At 47.1% G+C, this 20,424-nt stretch overlaps 1 protein-coding gene across 3 annotated transcripts in view; it reads right to left on the bottom strand.

Annotated features, from left to right (window-relative positions):
- The window catches only part of GDPD5 (glycerophosphodiester phosphodiesterase domain containing 5), a 308,105-nt gene extending 287,885 nt beyond the window's left edge, over nucleotides 1-20,220 (bottom strand). For all 3 annotated transcript variants that reach the window (XM_024205078.1, XM_024205070.1, XM_024205087.1), the window contains exon 1: nucleotides 19,918-20,220. The gene's annotated coding sequence lies outside the window, so the exon portion shown is untranslated. The remainder of the gene's footprint in view (nucleotides 1-19,917) is intronic.
- Nucleotides 20,221-20,424: the final 204 nt, after the last annotated feature.

The raw sequence follows: 20,424 nt of genomic DNA, 5'->3' as shown, positions 1-20,424 counted from the left end.
CGGAGCCGCGCCGGACCCGAGCCGCGGGGGCCGCGCCGGACCCGAGCTGCGCCGGGCCAGAGCCGCTGGGGCCTGCGGGAACGGGCCGCGCCTCCCCGGAGCCCTTCTCGCGCCCCCACCACGCCAGCTTACCTGGTGCTGCCGGCCCGCCCCTGCTCCTTTTCAGACTTCCCGCAAATCTCTGATTCGCGGGAAGCAGGGGAGGGGGCGGAGCGTTCAGGGGAGGGGAGGAGGGAGAAGTGAGCTGAGGGCGGGGTGGAGAGCTGCAGCGCAGGGCCCTCGCAGCGCAGGGCCCAATTCAGCCGAATCGGCTGAATCGGCTTAAAGCCGGCCCTGCACACATGCCAGAGAACCTTGCCTGTTGGTGCTGCCAGCTCCTACCCCCCAATGTCTTTTCATCAGAAGACCACCAGTCGCCCCTGACATTCCCAACACCAACTGTGCATCACTCAACATTCACATCCGACACCTCACGTCTCTCCTTCCTCTGTCAAAACCTAACATTAAATTACTTTGCTTAGAAAGGGGTTGGTAAATTTAAGTCATTGCTATCAATACATCCTTGATTTTACGCTGCAGTGCTGATGCAGGGATAGAAAGCGGGCTGGACATTACATTAGAAAGAGTTATGAAGCTTGGTTACAGTCAATAAAGAGCGAGAACTTGATCTAATTATAGTTAAGGATTTTTGAAAAGTCTAGCGATTTAGATGTGATGCGGATATAAGCCAACCTCTTTCAGGGGAGGAGGCGAATGGGGAAGGCACACGAGGGGACGTTAGGGAGAACTTACTCCATAACTAAAGTACAATGTTTCTTGCAGCTTCCTCTGAAGCCTCTGGGACTGACAGTTCCTAGGTCTCCACTCACTCATTTCCATTCAAGTTTTTCAGTTTGTTATTTCAAAACCCAGTCAGTCACTTAAAAATACGGCATTACTGGCATTAAAAGTAAATGTCTCAGCCCAAACCTTCTCCTTGGCGCAAATATTTTGCTATTTAACTGGGATTAAACTTGACGATGCATGAGGCAGAATAAAATCCAGCTGCTATTTTGATTCTATAGAACCGATAGCCAAGGAGACATTTTAGTCAGTGCTCGTGTAGCACCCTTCATCGAAGGGCTTGGCTACACTTGCAGCTGTAGAGCGCTTTAAGTTAAACCAGCCTTCGGAGAGCGCAGTAGGGAAAGCACCAGTAGTGTAGCTAGGGGGGTTCAGGGGAAGCAGCTGCTTCCCCTCAGTACATTTTTCAAAAGCGGCCCCTGCCGGGCCGCCGCTGGGGTCCAGCAGGCAAGTGGGGGGGCAGCACGGTCAGACTCCGGAGGAGCCATTGGGGGAGGGGGCAAGCAGGGGCAGCCAGAGGAGCGAAGGGGCCGGCTCCTCAGCCATCGCGCCCCACACTCAGCACGGCCCCAACATCGCCGCCGCGGCCGCCTCCTGCGGCGGCTCAGGGCTCGGCGGCCGAACGCTCTGCAGCTGGCAGGCTGATCCCCTCTCCCCGGCAGCTTCCTTCTTCCGGGCCAAGGGAAGCAGGAAGCTGCCGGGGAGAGGGGATCTGCCCACCAGCTGCGGAGCGCTCAGCCGCCGAGCCCTGAGCCACCGCAGGAGGCGGCCGTGCTGAGCATGGGGTGTGATGGCCAAGGAGTCCGGCCGCTTCGCTCCTCCGGCCGAGCCCGCCGCCCCCCAAATGGCTCCTCCGGAGTCCGGCCGTGCTGCCCCCCCCCCTTGCCTGCAGGAGCCCAGCGGCGGCCCGGTAGGCTCCGCTTTTGAAAAAATTGCTGGGCTACCTGGGCGAGGGAACCAGGAAGCTGCCGGGGAGAGGGGATCTGCCTGCCAGCTGCTGCCCGCCCCACTGCTCCGCTCCCCCCAGCCCCCAGGAGAAGCGAGCAGCACCCGCCCGCCACCCCTTCCCCCGCGCCCGCCCTCCCCCAAGCCCCTCCGAGGGGGGGCGCAGCATGGCCGCAGCATGGCTGGAGGAGCCGGGGGGGGCACGGAGTGGCCAGAGGAGGAGCCAATAAGGTGGGCGCCTTATTTATGGTTGCTCCCCCTGCACTGAGAAGCTGGCTACGCCACTGGAAAGCGCTCCAGTCTGTCCACACTGACAGCTGAAAGCGCACTGGCGTGGCCACCTTTACAGCACTTGCAGCTGCATTGGGAGCAGTGCATTATGGGCAGCTATCCCAGCATTCAAGTGGCTGCAACGTGCTTTTCAAATAGGGGGGTGGGGTGGAGTGTGATGGAGTGGGGGGGGGAGGAGAGTGGGTTTTTGGGGTGTTGAGAGTGCGTCAGCACGCTGTCTTGTAAGTTCAGACCCCGCTCTGTCCCCCGCCTCTCTCTCACTCACTCAAAGCAAACATTAGCTGTTTGTTTTTTTCCTCAGACCAGATAAGCAGCCGGCACTCCAAAACGGAGCTTTGAAAGGGCACTTCCGCATCCCGAGTTCACAACAAAGACAAGAGAGGCCACTTCAGTTAAGGGGATTATGGGACGTTTCCGGAGGTCAATTAGAGCGTTGTAACGTTACTTCTCGTTTACATTGGCACTGAAGCGTCTCACCCAATACGCAACAGCTGTAAATCCTCTCGGGGAGGTGGAGTATCAGGAGCGCTCCAGCCAGGGAGTCAGAGCACTCTACTTGTCTTGCCAGTGTGGACAGGGAGTAAGGTAAAGCACTCTGAGAGGCTTTATTGCAGTATAACTTGCAAGTGTAGCCAAGGCCTAAGATGAGTACTAGAGCATTTTACAACAGAATATACAGGATCCACCACTGAGACAGCGACTTCTGGAGTAGAATGAAGCATCTGTCCAAAATAATGTTAAAGTTTTAGGACGGAAAGCAGAGACTTAGTGAATATAAACCACGAATAGAATCTCAATAAGCACAATGCTGTTCCCAAGCTGTGATTTTGGCAAGAGGCTAGCATCAACATGCCTAGTCTTGCACCGAGTACCATGGGATAGTCTTAGAGACACCTCTAGCTCGCCAAGGAACGGTTCATTGCCAGTACCAAGGAAGGCATTCCACTAACGAAGGGCATGGCTACACTCGAAACTCCAAAGCGCTGCTTTGAAGTGCGAGTGCGGTCGCAGCGCCAGTGCTGGGAGAGAGCTCTCCCAGTGCTGCAGGTACTCCACCTCCACGAGGAGATTAGCTTACAGTGCTGGAGCACTGTTTACACTGGCGCTTTACAGCGGTGTAACTTGCTGCGCTCAGGGGGGTGTTTTTTCACACCCTTGAGCGAGAAAGTTGCAGTGCTGTAAAGCGCCAGTGTAGCCATAGCCTAAAAATCACCACATTGCATGGGAGACCTCCAAAGAGCAGAACCAGGTACAGTGCTGGCCCCACCCACTTAGTCTACAGCCAGACACGGTGTGGTCTGTAGATTTGACAAAGGTAGTCATTATCGGTAGTGTTTTTACAGCATCTTGTTACATGTTTTGACTGTAACCCCACTTCATTAGAGTATTTGATAGTTTATCCCAATACACAGACCACATATTCGATTCCTTTTCTAGTTCTTTAAAAAAAAAAAAAAAAAAAAAAACAGACTCTACTAACCTCATTTCCCTAGCAATTTTAGATGGGGTCTCTCTGAAGTGAGGACTAGTCCAGAGCATGCAATATTTGAGATCATTTTACATAATTAACCTTGGAAACTGGTGGGGGGGGGAAAAAAAAAAAAGAAAGAAATCCCTCATCCTCCCCACTCCCACTGGCTGATACCTGCAAATGTATTGGTCACCAGGGGTCACAAAAAACAATGACACATTGAAATGTTCTTCCTGGAAGTTGAGCGGCCCCATAAGTAATTGTGTCCTGGAACTAAAAACAAAGCTGCAATGCTTGGACAGAATCCAAAAGGTCAGAGATGAGATATCACATATTTGATATTAGGCCTAACCCTGCTACAAAGCTACACCTCGCATGTTTCCATCCACCACAGTATGTTTATCTTGCCTGCCTCCTAAACAGCTATTTATTTCTTGTAGATATAAACCTCTCTTGCTAGAATTAAATTTGCTTATAGAGCAGTGTGAAATCAGTCAGAATTCCAGTTACCAAATTCCTAGGTAAAAAGACACTGAAGTTACTGCAAATATTTTCCATTGATGCAAGATATTAGCTGCTGTTTTCCGAAACTATATGGTATTTACATAAGAGGGATTTCACAATATTCATTACCTACCCTAAGTATACGTAACTTTATTTGCTATGCTGCAATTTAACCTGATTATTCTGTTTATCCTTTTCCACTCATTATATTTCATCATTTGGCAAGCATTCAGTTATGATAGAGATTTTCAAAAGGGACATAAAAGGTGTTAAGTGTGTAATTCCCATCAACTTTCTTTGGGATTTGAATACTTAACTCTTAGGTGCCTTTGAATCCCATAGATCCGGTGACTGAAGAATATCCAATGTATCTAAAAATCCCAATGGCCATAATTTTCAACGGCAGACCTCTTATTTGTGTGCTCCCATATGAAGTTTTAAGTCATGTGTTTACTGAAACTGAAGTCTATGGATCAGCAGTGACCAAGTTACTGGTCACGATTCATCACTCACCAAAATGATGAAGTGTGACTATCCAGTTGCAGAACAGAATGATCATGTTAACTGCTATTACACATGTTAAAAATAATATAATATATGGAGATATACCTATCTCACAGAACTGGAAGGGACCCTGAAAGGTCATCGAGTCCAGCCCCCTTGCCTTCACTAGCAGGACCAAGTACTGATTTTGCCCCAGAACCTTAAGTGGCCCCCTCAAGGATTGAACTCACAACTCTGGGTTTAGCAGGCCAATGCTCAAGCCACTGACCTATCCCTCCCCCCTTCAGGTTAATGAATGCTGTTAAGTCTCTTAAATATTCCGATTGTTGCTGGTTTGTTTGTTCTTTAAACCAGTCTCTTCCAACAATGCAAAATATCTGCAATGAAGTCCATGTCTCCTTTCCCGGAGATCTCCCCCTCTTCTGTGAACAGGAATTCTGAAATGTGATTCGATCAAACCAAGCTTTCACTAAAATACAGCAGGTTTCTAAAAGGAGCTCAAGCTTTGCACTTGAGCAAGGGATGGTAATGGCATAGTTATAAATACATCTGATGCCCACAAAGATCTCCTCCAACATTCCCACATCTCATCTTTCTGACGTGCCACCTATCTGATCCAACACATAGGTATTTCTTTACACATAGCTAACACCAAGCTTCCGGAATGTGACCTCATTCCAGCATCTCAGCACCACAGAAGAGAAAGTAGTCTAGTCCGGTTCCGGGAGGAAGGAAGAGATCTAAGTATTGGTTCAGAGAACTACCACGCTTCTGCCTCCAACTTAAATATTCCAGTTACACTATAGGGGAAGAACAATACTATTGCTAGCTCAGACAGGGGTTCTGCAGCAGAGCTGGCTTTCAAGGGCCTCTCTATTCTGCCAAACCTTCTGCGCCTGTGGATCATGCAACATGACACACCCAACTAGGGCACCACCACTCTCTGAAGATGGGGCCAAACAGTTTTAATCGTGTCACTGGAGTGTCATAGACCCTGTAAAAGTCAGGGTTACAACCACCAACGTGATTTAGTTTAGTATATTAGAGAGGACTAAAGTGGCACATAACACAGGCAGGTTCTTTCTCCCTCTGTGGTGAAGTTAGTGCTCGTGAAAGGTTCTGACTGAGAGCCCTGGAGAACAAAGTTTATGTCGCTACAGAACAGTGTGCACAGAAGTACCACAAGCTCCTCTCCTCCAACCAAGGCATTTCAAAACTGCTTTGGCAGGATGCAAGTAGGTGACCCCATTTCAGTGTCTATCTAATCCTCTGCCTTTCTGCCAAGACCGCCTCTCCCGTTGGCCCTTATGGTATTGGTGTCTGGGGAGACTTCACTTCTAGGCAGTGGACAAACTCACTCATTTCACAGAGGCCATTGAATAAACAGAAAACTAGGACACCAGATTTGAGCCAGTAATATAGACATAAAAAGGTTTCACAACCCATTACCGTGAGCCATCCAGTTCCCCTTTGCATTTTTCCTTTTTTAAAGGAACATTAGTCTATTATTACAGCAGAGGAAGAGCATCTTGTCAGCCCTGCATGTTTCGGGAATACAGAAGTGACCTAAACTTTCCTAGAACAATATTAGTCCTTCAGGGGAGAGGGGCCTTGGGGCTTATCCTGCCCTGGCCTTTGATACCCGCTGCCCATGGTTCTAGAATTAACTTTCACCAACGCAGTGAACTCCTGGATCACTAACAGTCTTACCATGGAGTCACAGACAGTCTCCTTCTGCTCTCCAGTCTGTCTTGCCACCCAGGCAAGAGGGATTTAGTGATAACTGATCACCTCTACCAAAAGGTCACAAAATATTCGGGTTACTTCTAGTCCCAAGGGATCAGTCACGTATACCTCAGAACAATTTGTATCTCAGATCCCACACCAAAGACAACACCTGTAGCCAATCCTGTAATAAACTAAATAAAGATTTACTAACTAACTCTATTTTTGTTGTTGTTGTTGTTTTTCTATTTACAGATTCGAGCAAGCAAGCATATACACACACACACACACACACACGTGAGTTATCATTAACAGTTCCTAAAGATGACAGAATTGTACCAATGTATCAATTCAAAAAAGTCTTTCAGGTTGGACCCAGGGATCACCCCGAGCGATCTGCGATCTAGTTTAGTGTCTCTGGCCCTGTGAGAGTTCAAACAGCCAAGAGATGAAAAAATGTCTTGTGACCTTGTTTAATCTTTTACACTTAGCCTTCCAGGTAAAGCGACAAGCACCCTTGCACACAGCATTTCCAAGGTGAGATTGGCCCTATCCTTTGTATCATGATGTTCTTTAAATGGCCCATTTAATCTTGATGGGCCTCCTGAATGGGTGGGGGGAGACGATTCCCATGCCTGGGTTCATAAGCTCAGAGCAAAGATTTCAAAGTTACAAAGCAAAACTTACATCTTTCCTTGTAATGTCGCTATTCCATGCTACAAATGAAATTAATACATGCAGCAACTCACAAGCCTCTCAGAATAGAAACACTAAAATACATTATCAATCTAATATGTATGTTGAACAAAATTACATAGGTGAGCTGCTTTGGTTTCCAGCTATGAATTTGTCAGTTCTTAGCCAATTCCTACGGGCTTGGCAAAAGCTGGCACTTTTGTTTCACCAATGTCCCCCTCTGATAGAGTTCCAGTCTGAAGTAGCTCTCAAGTGCATTGGGTTCTTTTATCTGTGATGAAAACATTCACCTGAACACATTCAGAGTTCATTAGAAGGATGCTACTGCAAATCATCAACCAAGATAGAAATTTGATAATGCTCAGAAAAGGAACCAATAATTAAACCAGTTAAAAGTTTTAAAAACAAAAACAAACAAACAAACAAACAAAAACACACCACACAAACCCCTAAGAGACAAGTTGCATTAAAATCAGACCAAAAGACGAGGCATCACACACACCTCACTTCACAGCCTTCTTAACTTGCATGCTCCCATCGAGTTCTTGCATGAAAAGTATGTCCTTTTTAATTCACTCCTATCACGAGGGCGAGGATGGTCTTGCGGTTAAGGCACAGAGACTGTAGAGAACTGGGTTCAATTCCTGGCCCTACCACAGACTTCCCACATGACTTAGGGCACAGGTCCCCAAACAGTGGGGCACGCCCCCTTAGGGGGGCACAGAGGAACGTTCGGGGTATGCATTGGGGTCTGGGCCAACTGTCACGAGGGGCAAGAAGGAGCGCCAACCAGCCCTGCTCTGCCACAGCCCAGCTCCTGGCCCCACCCCCAGCCTCAGTCCCACTCCGGGGGGGGGGAAGACAACCCTGAAAAGGTTGGGGAACCTCTGACTTGGGGAGTGGACATATAAAGTTTGCCCTATCTGTACCATGGGGCAAACACTACTTCCTTCTCCCACCTTTGGCCTTGAATGGCAAGCTCTTTGAGGGGAAAAAGGCCAGTCTCTTACTATGTGTTTATACAGTGCCCAGGGCAAGGGTGCCCTCGAAGGGCTAGTGTAACATACCAGTGAGTGTGTGTTACACGCCCCCCACTGGGCCAATCCATAGGGCGTAGGAGTTATTACAGCCCCCAGCTATGGGGCTTAGGTTCTTTGCTGTAGCAGCTCATGCTTTTAGCTCTGACAGTCCCTAGTTTAACCCCTGTGCGTCGGCCAAGAGGGCAGCCACCACACCAGCATTACTACAAATCCGAGGACCATAATGTACCATTTTAAGTAAATATTTAGGGGCTGTCTCAAGTTGGAGAGTTTTTAGGTGTTTTAACGTTACATCTTTAGAAAGACCCGAACACATTCTTTGAGTTTATTCTCCTCTTAGAAGTGAATCCATGGGAACTACTCCCGGCAGGGGCTCTCTGAAGGAAAACAGTATGGTAAAGCTTTACCACAAAATAAGCTCGCCGATTCCATTCTTTAGAGGAAGTTCCTACTAACTTACCACATTCTTACTCCTAACAAGACGGCTTTTTCGCATGCCAGGATGACAGAGCCACCAGGGGATTAGTAGCAATAGAGGTCACTGGTACAAATCCAGCCCCGTTAGGTAGTAATGAGGTTATTACCCTCTGACCTCTTGCCTCAGAGTACGTCTACACTGCAATTGGACACCGGCAGCTGGCCCATGGGGCTGTTTAATTGCAGTGTACATGTTCTGGCTCAGGCTCCAGCCCGAGCCCAGACATCTACACTGCAATTAAACAGCCCTGCAACGTGTGGGGCAGAGGGTATGCAGGGTTACATGCCTACTCCCAGATTTGCTGCTTGGCTCATACGGAGCGTGCTTGTTGAAGCTGGTTGCCCTCACTCTGTCCCGTCCCGTCCCCCCTCCCCTCCCTATTGGCAGGCATGGATCACCTTTAACTTCCCAGATACAGATTGGAGGACATGTGCTACTAATAGCAGGGTGGCTAATGGCAACAAGGATATGGAGGTAAGGATTACCACATCCAAGGTGGAAGCCAAACTCAAACTGCTCAATGGGACTAAATCGGGGGCCTGGATAATCTCCATCCAAGAATATTCAAGGAACTGGCACGTGAAATTGCAAGCCCAATAGCAAGGATTTTTAATGACTTTGTAAACTTGGGGGTCGTACTTTATGACGGGAGAATTGCTAATATAATTCCTATTTTTAAGAAAGGGGGGGGGGGGAAAACGGTCCAGGAAATTACTGTAAGTTTGACCTCAATTGTATGCAAGGTCTTGGAACAAATTTTGAAAGAGAAAGTGGTTAAGGATATAGAGGGTGAACGGTAATTGGGATAAAATACAACATGGTTTTACAAAACATAGATCATGCCAGACCAAACTGATCTCCTTCTTTGAGAAGATAACTGAGTTTTTAGACAAAGAAAATGCAGTAGATCGAATCTACCTGGATGTCAGTAAGGCATTTGATACAGTTCCACATGGGAAATTACAGTAACTCCTCACTTAACGTTGTAGTTATGTTCCTGAAAAATGTGACTTTAAGCGAAACGATGTTAAGCAAATCCAATTTCCCCATAAGAATTAATGTAAATGGAGGGGTTAGGTTCCAGGGAATTTTTTTCACCAGACAAAAGACTATATTTATACACAGGATAAGTTTTAAACAAACAATTTAATACCGTACACAGCGATAATGATTGTGCAGCTTGGTTGAGATGGTGGAGTCAGAGGGTGGGATATTTCCCAGGGAATGCCTTACTGCAAAATGATGAACTAGAACTCAGCTGAGCCCTCAAGGGTTAACACATTGTTGTTAATGTAGCCTCACACTGTACAAGGCAGCACAAATGGAGGGAGGGGAGACAGCATGGCAGGGGGAGACAGACACACACTGTGTGTGTGTGTGTGTGTGTGTGTGTGTGTGTGTGAAAGAGAGAGAGAGAAAGGCGCATTGCCCCTTTAAGAACTTTGACCCCACTCTAAGTACATTGCCTTTTTAAGTAAATCAGGAAGTTGAGACAGCAGCTGCCTGCAAGCTCTCTCCGTCCTGAGCCCCCCCTGCTCTATGGAGATAGGGTAAGTGGGTGGCAGGAGCAGGGGGGAGGGGGGACACCCTGATATTAGCCCCTCTCTTTCCCCCCTCCCCGCACAGCAAGCAGGAGGCTCCTGGGAGCAGCTCCAAGGCAGAGGGTGGGAGCAGCACATGGCAGTGGGGGGAGGGACAGCTGAACTGCCGGCAATTGATAGCCTGCTGGGCGGCTGCCGCACAGAGAACTTAGGGGAACTGGAAGCTGATAGGGGGGCTGCCGGTTCACCCTGGTTCCAAGCGCCCACCAGCTAGCTCCAATGAGCTGCTCTTCCTGCAAGCAGTGGACAAAGCAGGTGGCTGCCAAACAATGTTATAAGGGAGCATTGCGCAACTTTAAACGAGCATGTTCTCTAATTGATCAGCAATGTAACAATGAAACAACGTTAACCGGGACGACTTTAAGTGAGGAGTTACTGTATTAGTTAAACTGGAGAAGATGGGGATTAATATGAGAACTGAAAGGTGGATAAGGGACTGGTTAAAGAGGCGACTACAGTGGGTCATACTGAAAGCTGAACTATCAGGCTGGAGGGAGGTTACTAGTGGAGTTCCTCGGGAATTGGTCTTGGGACCAACCTTATTTAACATTTTTATTACTGACTTCGGCACAAAAAGTGAATGTGTGCTAATAAAATTTGCAGATGACACAAAGTTGGGAGGTATTGCCAATATGGAGGGGGACCAGAATATCATTCAAGAAGATCTGGATGACCTTGTAAACTGGAGTAATAGAAACGGGATGATATTTAATAGTGCAAAGTGCAAGGTCATGAATTGAGGGACCAAAAAAGACTTTTTCCTATAAACTGGGGATTTATCAGTTGGAAGCAACAGAGGAGAAGAAAGACCTTGGTGTAGGCTCAAAATTAGGCAAAAGGTTTCTAACCACCAGAAGAGTAAAGTTCTGAAACAGCTTTGCAAGGGGAGCAGTGGGGGCAAAAAAACCTAACTAGCTTCAAATCTGAGCTTGATAAGTTTATGGAGGGGATGGTACGATGGGACTGCCTACAATGGCACGTGGCCCCTCGGCAACTGCCAGTACCAAAAATCCTCAACTGCTGGGGATGGCACACTATATGGCGAGAGCACTGAGTTATTACAGAGAATTCTTTCCCAGGTGTCTGGCTGATGGGTCTTGCCCACATGCTCAGTGTCTAACTGATCACCTTATTTGGGGTCAGACAACAGGTATCCAGATGCTACTCTGTGGCCTTGTTTCACAGTTCTCTGGATAACTGGGTTTGGGAGGGGCTGAAAGAAAAATAGTAAGCTTCTTCTCGGAGTGAGAGCATGCGGGGGGGGGGGAAAGAAGGGGGGAAGAGGAGGCAGGGGTGTGTAATTCCAAAATCTGTCAGACAATTACTAAATAGGAGGCAGATTTGTAAAACTAGTCCCCTGGGGAAAGTCCAGGGTTAGCACCCACCCAGCTGCTGGTAGTAGAGATCTGAGCTTCCCACTAATGCTACCCCTGGCCCTTGATGGGGAGCCCCAATCCCACCCCTTTCCTGGCAATGCCCTTAATGTTATCATCTTAGCTTCCCAAGCGTGGGACAAACTAATTTTCCTACATCAGGCTTAAGGCAGAGCCATTAACAGCCAATTAAAGGACAACTGTGTCACATTTAAATAGATATTACAATGCTTAAAGCTACGTCAATATTCTTTAGGGTCACACACACAGAAGCGCTGGTTTGCCATCTCAGTGGAAAGTGCAAAGCACATTCATTATTGTTCCTGCAGGCTCAGCAGGTTCCAGCCAGGCAGGACAATGATTCCTAACACAGACCCCCTGCACAGATATGCAGTATCTACAGGAATGGGGGTATGCTCAGGGTTGGCTGAGACAGGCGGACAAGTCCCCCATATGATCATCCCCCACCATCAAAGCACCTATGCCCCCAAGCAGTGGGAGTGATTTTTCATTGACTATATTAAATTTAAGGCTACATTTAACCTAAACTGACATGCTCTGTTAACAAAGGCCTCCATAGTACTTTGAATATAATCTTCACACACCATCCCTTTAAAAAGATGGGCAAGTTATCCCCAAAAGACAGAAGGGTAAAAAGAGAGTCAGAGTTTTTAGAAGTAGCCACTTATTTCTGATGCCCTAATACAAGTCATCTTGTGCCTGATTTTCAACAGTTCTAGGGACCCCCTGGCACCCACTGACTTCAGTTAGAGTTAAGTGCTGAGCACCTCTTAAAAAAAAAACACAGATCCTCAAGTGTCTCAGGTCAAGTCTACCAAAATAGCGGCACTCAAAATTCAGGGATCAGTGGCTTGCTTAACTTCACACGGTGATTCAGGTGGGTGGTAGAGTCAGGATTAGAACTCTGGCCCCAGCCCTGAGTTCAAACAGCTACAGCATGGTGCTTTTGCAAGGGCCCTCAAACTTACATTTATAGAAATGCTAAAGAGTGCACTTCTTCATGCACTCGGGGCTCTAGTTAACCAGTACCTTGTCCCATTCTCTGTACTTTTCAGGGACAGCTGTGCATGGATATAGTTGAAGTCTCCAATGCCTGTGGCACTATTTTTTTTTAATTTTTCTGTGCACAGCAAGAGTTATCTTCCTGGTTATCCACACAAGTTTGTGTTTAGCCAACAAGCATCCATGCAGCAGTGGTGCTATGCATGATCTTGTGATGTACCAAGAAGCAATTTGCTTTCAGGCAATGTAATGTAAAAGACACCACTGTAAGTTTACACCCAGCACGTTAATATTTGAACACACAAAGCTGTCTTACCTGTAGTATGTTAGAAGGATGTCATTAAATCATAACTCTAAAAGAAAGAACTTTAACCCAGATCTGAGTAAGGCAGCACCTACACCTGGAGAAGGTAACCCAAGTTAACCAGGACCTTGACAAATGACAGGGTCCAAAAGAGAACCTCTGGCCAAAATTTTCAAACCTAGTGCCTAAAGTTAGGCTGGAAACTGCAAGTGTTCAGCACCTTATTAAGATGAGACCACTTCTGTTTCAGGTGCCTAAATGTGACTTCAAGAACCTCACTTTAGGCATGCAGATTTGAAGACTTTGGCCTCTGGCGCTAGGTTTCACAAAGGTTACATAGAGATGCACCTCTACCTATGTGAAACACCGTGGATCTTTAGTCACAGCTGGTTCAGTTGTCAGGTTTAAGTCTCATCCAAAAGAGATGCAAAGGATTAGTGGATAGATTGACGTGAAATTCCCACACTTGCTTACAGAGGTAATCACCGTCATGCTGGGCAACTGCTTCTGAAACCTCACTGACTTGACACCTTAAAGAAACTTCTCTCCAGGCAGGGCTTCCTTCTAGATTAAAGCATGAAAGGGGAGATAGAGAAGAGACCATGATTTCAGAGGATGTATCCCCCACCCATACCCTCTTGTCACCAGAAACATATCTGGGGGAGGGATAGGTCAGTAGTTTGCCTGCTAAACCCAGGGTTGTGAGTTCAATCCTTGAGGGGGCCACTTAGGAATCTGGGGCAAAATCAGTACTTGGTCCTGCTGGTGAAGGCAGGGGGCTGGACTCAATGACCTTTCAAGGTCCCTTCCAGTTCTAGGAGATATCCTATTTTATTTAATCTTTATCTTTCAGAAGAAAACAGATCAAAGCATTGGATAAGCCCATTATAATGTTTACAGATGAACAGTTGGGGCATGCAGGAAATATTTTAATGCAGAAGGAAGAAAGTTTTGATGGATGGATAAGCAATACAAATCCTTTGTACTTGTGTATCTCCTTCCATCCAAGTGTTCCAAAATGCTTTACAAGACATTAAACCCCACAACGCTTCTAAGTATTATATCCCCATTTCACAGATCGGGAAATGGAGAAAAGGGTATATGGGTAAAAAGCAAGTGGGGCCATAGGTTCTCAGGACCTCGGGGGGAGGGGGTATCAAGCAACATCCACAGTTAGTGCCAGTCTTTCAAAAGTAGCCTCTAACTGACTTGTGCAAAGTCACGCTGCACGTCAGTGTCAGAACTGAGAACAGAACCTCCTCTTAGGTTCTTAAGTTACACTTTGCTCATTAATTGTAGTAACCAAACATCCAGATCTCCTTGTTCCTGGTCTTTTAACCAGGAAATTTCCCTTCTCTCCCTCCCACACCAAAAAACTGATCTATTGTATCTCCTGTGATTGCAGTTTCATAGTATACACCATCACGGGTTGTCAGACTCAGGCAGTTTTAGATCAGTGAGTGTGTCAGTGATCACACAGATTAATAAATACAAAAGAAGTGGCCTGAGACCTAATCTATTAGAGTGCCTCATTGTAGCACTTGGAAATTGGAACACACAGAAAACCCATCTGGTTAATTTAAAAAGACAGACACTTTAGAAGGCGCCACTGCACCTAAGGGAAAATGTAGTCTTCGCGTAAGTGCTGTTTATGCCTGATGCATTCCCTCATGTAATTCAGGAACATATACAAGACCCACCTATCTAAAAGCGGTATTACAGAACCCTCCTGCACGGTGTATCACACCTGGGACCATAAAGAACAAGGTTATTTAAATTTCTGCTATGATTTCTTGCGGGGGGGGCAGGGGGAAGGGGACAGGCTGTGGCACAGTTGCAAAATATTTATAAGTGCACGGTGCCAGTAGCACATGCCCAGAATTTAAGGTTTTGCAAAGAGAAATAATGGCAATATTTTTTCATTTTAAGTCAGAGTTTGTTTCTAAAACGTGTTCTCCTACCTTGAAGGTCACACATCGCATCATCCTAACAGTAGAGTCTGAAAGTGAAACTGACCAGTTTAGCATCACCAGTCCAGAGCAACAAAATAGCAAATAGTAAACAAATAGTAAAAGTGGAGAAGAGTACAGTAGATCAGAGTTATTTCAGCTGAAATCACCTAGACCCCAACCAAGCAATCCTGCAGAACCCTGTGCCCCAATGGGGTAACTTGCAGGATCAGTGCCTTGAAGTGTAAATAATAGGTAGGGCTTTCATATATAAACCATGATTACACAGAATCATTTCCAAGCAAGCACTTGCTATTTCTCAATAAGAGAAGAGCTTTCAGTGAGGCTCTGGCATGGCTGCAGGGGTCTGGCGGCACAGAGCTCATTGCGGGATCGATGCCTAAATTTGTGGTCTCTCACCAGTACCACCTCCACAAAAACAGAGGGCAGGGTGGAGAGGGTTGGGGATCTTTTTTCCCTTCCTACATACACAATTAAAAAATAAATAAAAATTGATACCCTCATAGGCTTGATCCTGAAAAGCTGCCAATCACCCTCAACTCCCATCAAATTCAATGAAACAAGGCAGGTGAGGCAATCTCTCTTATTGAACCAACGTACGTACGTACGTGTGTGAGAGAGAGACACAGACAGACAAGCTCTTGAGGTCTTACCAACAGAAGTTGGTCTAATAAGAGATATTAGCTCACTCACCTTGTCTCTCTAATATCCTGGGACCAACATGGCTTTGGCTACAATTGAGCATTTAGCACCCAAACTTCAGGTGCCCCCAAAGTTAAGCAAGAGATTATTTGCAGATTTTTCACATACACAAGAGGAGGGGAGGGTGGAAGATTCACCCTTACACAGAATCATCCTTATACACAATGTAACTGAAGTCTGAGCGGACAAAGCAGACAAAACTAAAGCAACCGCCAGGTACCTCTTCAATTGTGTATTGATTAAGGTTTTATCTTGGAATGCATTGTACTTAGTGTGGAAAGGTTTACGATTGCCCCGCAAGCAATTCAAGAGAAACCTGGCTTGAATATCTTCAGAAGAGCACATTTATCTTGAAAGTTTTTCTTGGCAGGAACATTCTAAAAAATATTTTAAACCACATATTAAAGAGATGAGGTGGCTTGTGTTTTACAGTATCAAGCAACGATAGGATATTAGTCCAAAAAAAAAAAAAAAAAAAAAAAATCACAAAGCAGCAGCTCAGAAGAGGGGGGGGGGGGGAGAAATTGAGAGAAAGTGGCTTTAAAAAAAGAACACAGCAAAACCAGATATCAATAGTTTTCTCCAGTCACTATTTAACACAATCTCCTGTTACTACAGACAGCCATTTAGAATTCCCTTACAAACCCTTCCCCCGCTTTACGTGCTCGGTACCATCAGTGTGTACTTGGTACTGTTCAAAACAAATAGACAAGGACCCTGTCTGGAAGGGAGTGTGCTTGGAGCAGGGGACTGGAAACCAGATATGCTGGGTTCTATTTCTTGTGATCTCTAGATCACAATGCGACCTTGAGAAGGTCAATGAAATTCAGTTCTTCTGTCTCTTACCTCCCCTGTAAAAATGGAGATTCTCTAATAGGCTTAATGTTAGCAAGATGAAAGGTGTGTTAGCATTTTAAATGAACTGGTTGGTTTGTGTAGCACTGTCCTCTTCTGACCAGAATCAAAGAGATCAACTTTGGGCATAGCCCCTATACCGTTAACCTCTGCGGAGGTTTTCCTGTTACTCCTCTGCTTTTGAAGCAGGAGAATCAGAGTTCTACCCTTGCCGATATCAGGTAATTTAGTGTGGCTGTGGCATGCACTATAGTGACAGCATTGAAATCCCAAGTGACCACAGATTTGTTACATCATTAACAAATGATGGATTGTTCCTGCCAGCTAGCCTTAGTTTTAAAGCTACAGTATGTACATACATAACCAACGAAGCATTGGTTTGGAAAAATAAGTGTCCACAAAGAGTTACATGAACACTGTATATCAACGCAGGGAAAGGAAGAGCGATGTACTTGTTTTAGACCTGAAATATAGTATCACAGCAGAACCTCTTGAAGGAGAAATATGAGCAGTGTCTGACAAGCCTCTAATAAATCTTCTCAGTTAATCACACTATCTTTTGGATAATGAGTTACAAAAAAAGGGCTAGTTATTAAAACCCTTTTGGAGGGGATAATGGTTTCACTAACTACATTTAGCATCAAATTGAATTCCAATCCACACCTTGCACACATGTGCTATGCTGGACATCAACTGTTGGAGAGAAAGATAGGATGTTTGAGGGTGGGGAGGAGGACGGCAGATAAAGATTGATAAAGGAATCATTCAGAGTCTGGTTAACATCCCCAGCAGGTGCATCTGCTACATAAAAGGCCATACTTCAAGCAGCAATGGGCACCTACCTGACAGAACAAGACACTTGCTAATGGGAATCTTACCTTGTTCGGTATTAACCAAATCCACACAATAGTACAAGTTAGAAAAAAAAAAAAACTAGGGCAATTCTAACACACAGTTATTTATAGAGGAAGGTAAATATGCATGGCACTTTCTATAAAGTGAAAGAAACAAATAATCCTTGGCCCACAGAGCAGATGCAAGATATCGCATCTAATCATAGTCTTCCTGGTCCAAAGGAAGAATTTCCCATATAAATTAAAAGTTAGTTTCAAAGAGCTAGCTGCTGAAATCAACAGACATCAAATAAAATGTATTGGCCCAGAATTCATTTAATTTGTGCTTCTGCAGTGAATGGCAGTGGACAAATCCTTGTCATTTTGCTTCTTTACGCGCAAAGACTCTTTTCTTTTAAAGAAGTGTTTTGCACAGCTTGAAGGAGACACCCACTTTAAAATTAACTACCTTACAACTGATCTGATATGCACATTTAAGAAGTGGCTTCTGATTTATAAAGAGGCTTTTTACAGTTGAATTACTACTGTTTGATTACCAGTTTGAAGCAGACTTCAAGGCTTGACAGTGCAAGTGAAAGACATGATAAAAATAGCAACCTCTTCCCAAATTGTGGAACAACCACAATGAAAGTGGGTAATGACTAGATGGTGTGTTAATGGATTGTGTTATGTATGAACGGATGACCAATATACCCAACAATTCAAATGGAAGGCAACTCAATATACACCAAATCTGCCAATGACTAGACACTCTAGATGCTAATTGGTAGGTATACTATCTACAGACCAGTAATTTAGGTAGTGGTGAATCTAAACCACAAAGCAAGGTAGAACCATCACACTTAATCTGATAAAGACACAGTGTTTAATGCTATCCCAAACAGGTCTTTAAAATAAAAGCTCTATTTGCAGTTTTTTTGGACACAGTACTGTTTACATCGTCTGAAGTGTGACCACACTAGTCTAACCATGTAACTGCATGGTGGAACTTTCTAACGTAGACAAGCCATTACAGAGAACTATTCTGTGAGCTCCCATTATTCCTTTGTAGAGCTATCAATCAAAAGCCAGTACAAACAGAATCAGAACTAATCTTTAAAGTTCCACACACAGCATCTTACTGCCCAACAGTGTGCACCTTTTGAAGCATTTCAGATTACATCCATATTTCCTTTCCTCCCCTTCCCCACCAGAAAAAACACACAAGCAGACAGGATATGTAGGAGTGATTACAAATCAAGTTATTTGCTCTATGAGTCTTTTTCTCCTAAAGATAGGAAGTGTTGCAAAATCTGAAGAGGACAGATTTCCAGGATTGAAGAATCCTGCTTTGCCATCTGGTCCAAAACATCTGAATCTCTGTAGTTTTAATGCCAGAAAGTGCTAAGGCAAAGAGTTGTCAATGCCTGGAAGTCTATTCACCAAGAAGTACAGAGGGATTGCAGAGGGAAGAGGAGAGCAGGGGGTGTAAATAAAACAAATATTCTCCAAGCATGTATCATTCATTCCCAAGCCCCTTCATTCATTCTTGCTTCACTCCCTTTCAGAATTTCCTCCTTTTCTGGTGCTTTCTTTGCAAAGAAGGCAAAAGGCCATGGATTCTCCTGCACATTTCCCCCCTAGCAATATAAATAAAGAATAAAGGAGATTTAATAAAAACAAAGCTAACCCCCTGGAAGGTGTCACCAGGCAGAGACATGCTGTCAGACTTATTAAGACACTAGGGGAGGTTTCTAATTGTCTGCATTGACCCAGGGTGTTCCTCCTGACTAAACTAATGAGGCTGCATTAATCTACCTCAGGCTCGGGGATTTTGCTGGCTCAGGATTGCAAGACATGAGATAACCCCCTATCCTGAAAAATACCACACACGGCTCTGGAGGGTGCCAGGGCAGTGCAGATGCTGTCATTCCCATAGCAGTGTTGATATGAACACACACATACCTACCACGTCGTTAAAAACAAAGCCGGATGCAACCCAGATGAAATGTAATGATCACAATCTGCTGCGTTACGTACCCCGGCACCTGTGAGAGCAACCCTATAACCCCAGACTGGGTGCCCCCTCTCCAGCTGTGCCTCTGGCATCCATCCTCATTAGGATTCACACAAGCCACTCGCGATTCGGCGTGAAGCCCCTCGTGCCCAGCCCGCGCGGCCAGGAGGCACCGCCACAAACTTTGGAACGGCAGAGAGCAAGGAGGGGGGGCGACTGTCGTGCCAGGGGCGCCACCATCCCACTGCCACCCGAATAGGGCAGAGAGAGCCACCCCCACCCCTCTCCATGGGATCCCACCTACCAACCCCAGGGCTGCTCTGCTCAACCAGCTGCCAGCCAACGGGGCTTGCAGCCCATCTCCCTGGTCCCTGAACAAGGGGAGGCGCACGAACACCCCCGCCCAGGGGTGAGCGCCCCATCCAGGGAAGACTCCTCCAAAAACACACACACACACACACCAGGGGAATCTCTCCGTTCCCTTCCTCCCTCAACCCTGCTCCCCGGAGAGCTGCCGGGGTCGGGGAGAGGACGCGGGGGAAGGAGAGAGACACACCCGGTGTTTCCACGCCCGCCCGCCCTCCCAGCCGCTGGGCAAGGGGGTCACACGCCCAGATGCATCCCTTGCGGCTTGGCAGAGGTGTGGGGGGGAGCAGGGTCCCCCATCGCCCCCCGACCCCGCGGGCTGGCTGCTCCCCCCGCCCCCGGGCTGGCTCCCTTTGCAGCGGTTAGCGGCGCTTACCTGGGGAAGCCACCAGCTCCGAGCCACTCCCGGCAACTTCCAGCGGCCGGTCCCCGGCTCCCGGCCGCGCGGCGAGAAGTCCCCCGGGGCTGCCCTCCTCGCCCGGCTCCTCCGGGGACTCGGAGCCGTGCAAAGCGGGGAACCTGCCGCTGCCTCCCCGGCGCCGGGGCGCTGCGATCGGCGCCTCTCCAGGCGGGGGCCGGAGCAGCGGCAGAGCCCGCGGGAGGAGGAACCCTGCAGCCGGCAGGCTCCGCTCGCTCAGCGCCTCCGCTGCCCGCGCAGCCTCCCCGATGTCATCCCTCGGCCAGGAGCAGCGGAGTGAAGCGGCGAGCTCCGCGCGGGGGAGAATGAAACCGGCTAACTCCGCCCCCGGCTGAACCAGACAGGGGAGGAGGCGGGGCTGCCCTGGCTACACCCAGCCCCGGCGGGAGCCCGGGCCGCGCTGGGTCACAGCCTGGGCTATGCACCCCCACCCCCCGCTGGGAACCCCGGCAGGAAAGGGTCACA

The sequence above is a fragment of the Terrapene carolina genome, unplaced genomic scaffold (genome assembly GCF_002925995.2).
Source record: "Terrapene carolina triunguis isolate 2854851 unplaced genomic scaffold, T_m_triunguis-2.0 Scaffold97, whole genome shotgun sequence".
Classification (NCBI taxonomy): domain Eukaryota; kingdom Metazoa; phylum Chordata; order Testudines; family Emydidae; genus Terrapene; species Terrapene triunguis.
Note: the sequence above shows the minus strand (reverse complement) of the source record. Positions and strands in the feature narration are given on the sequence as shown.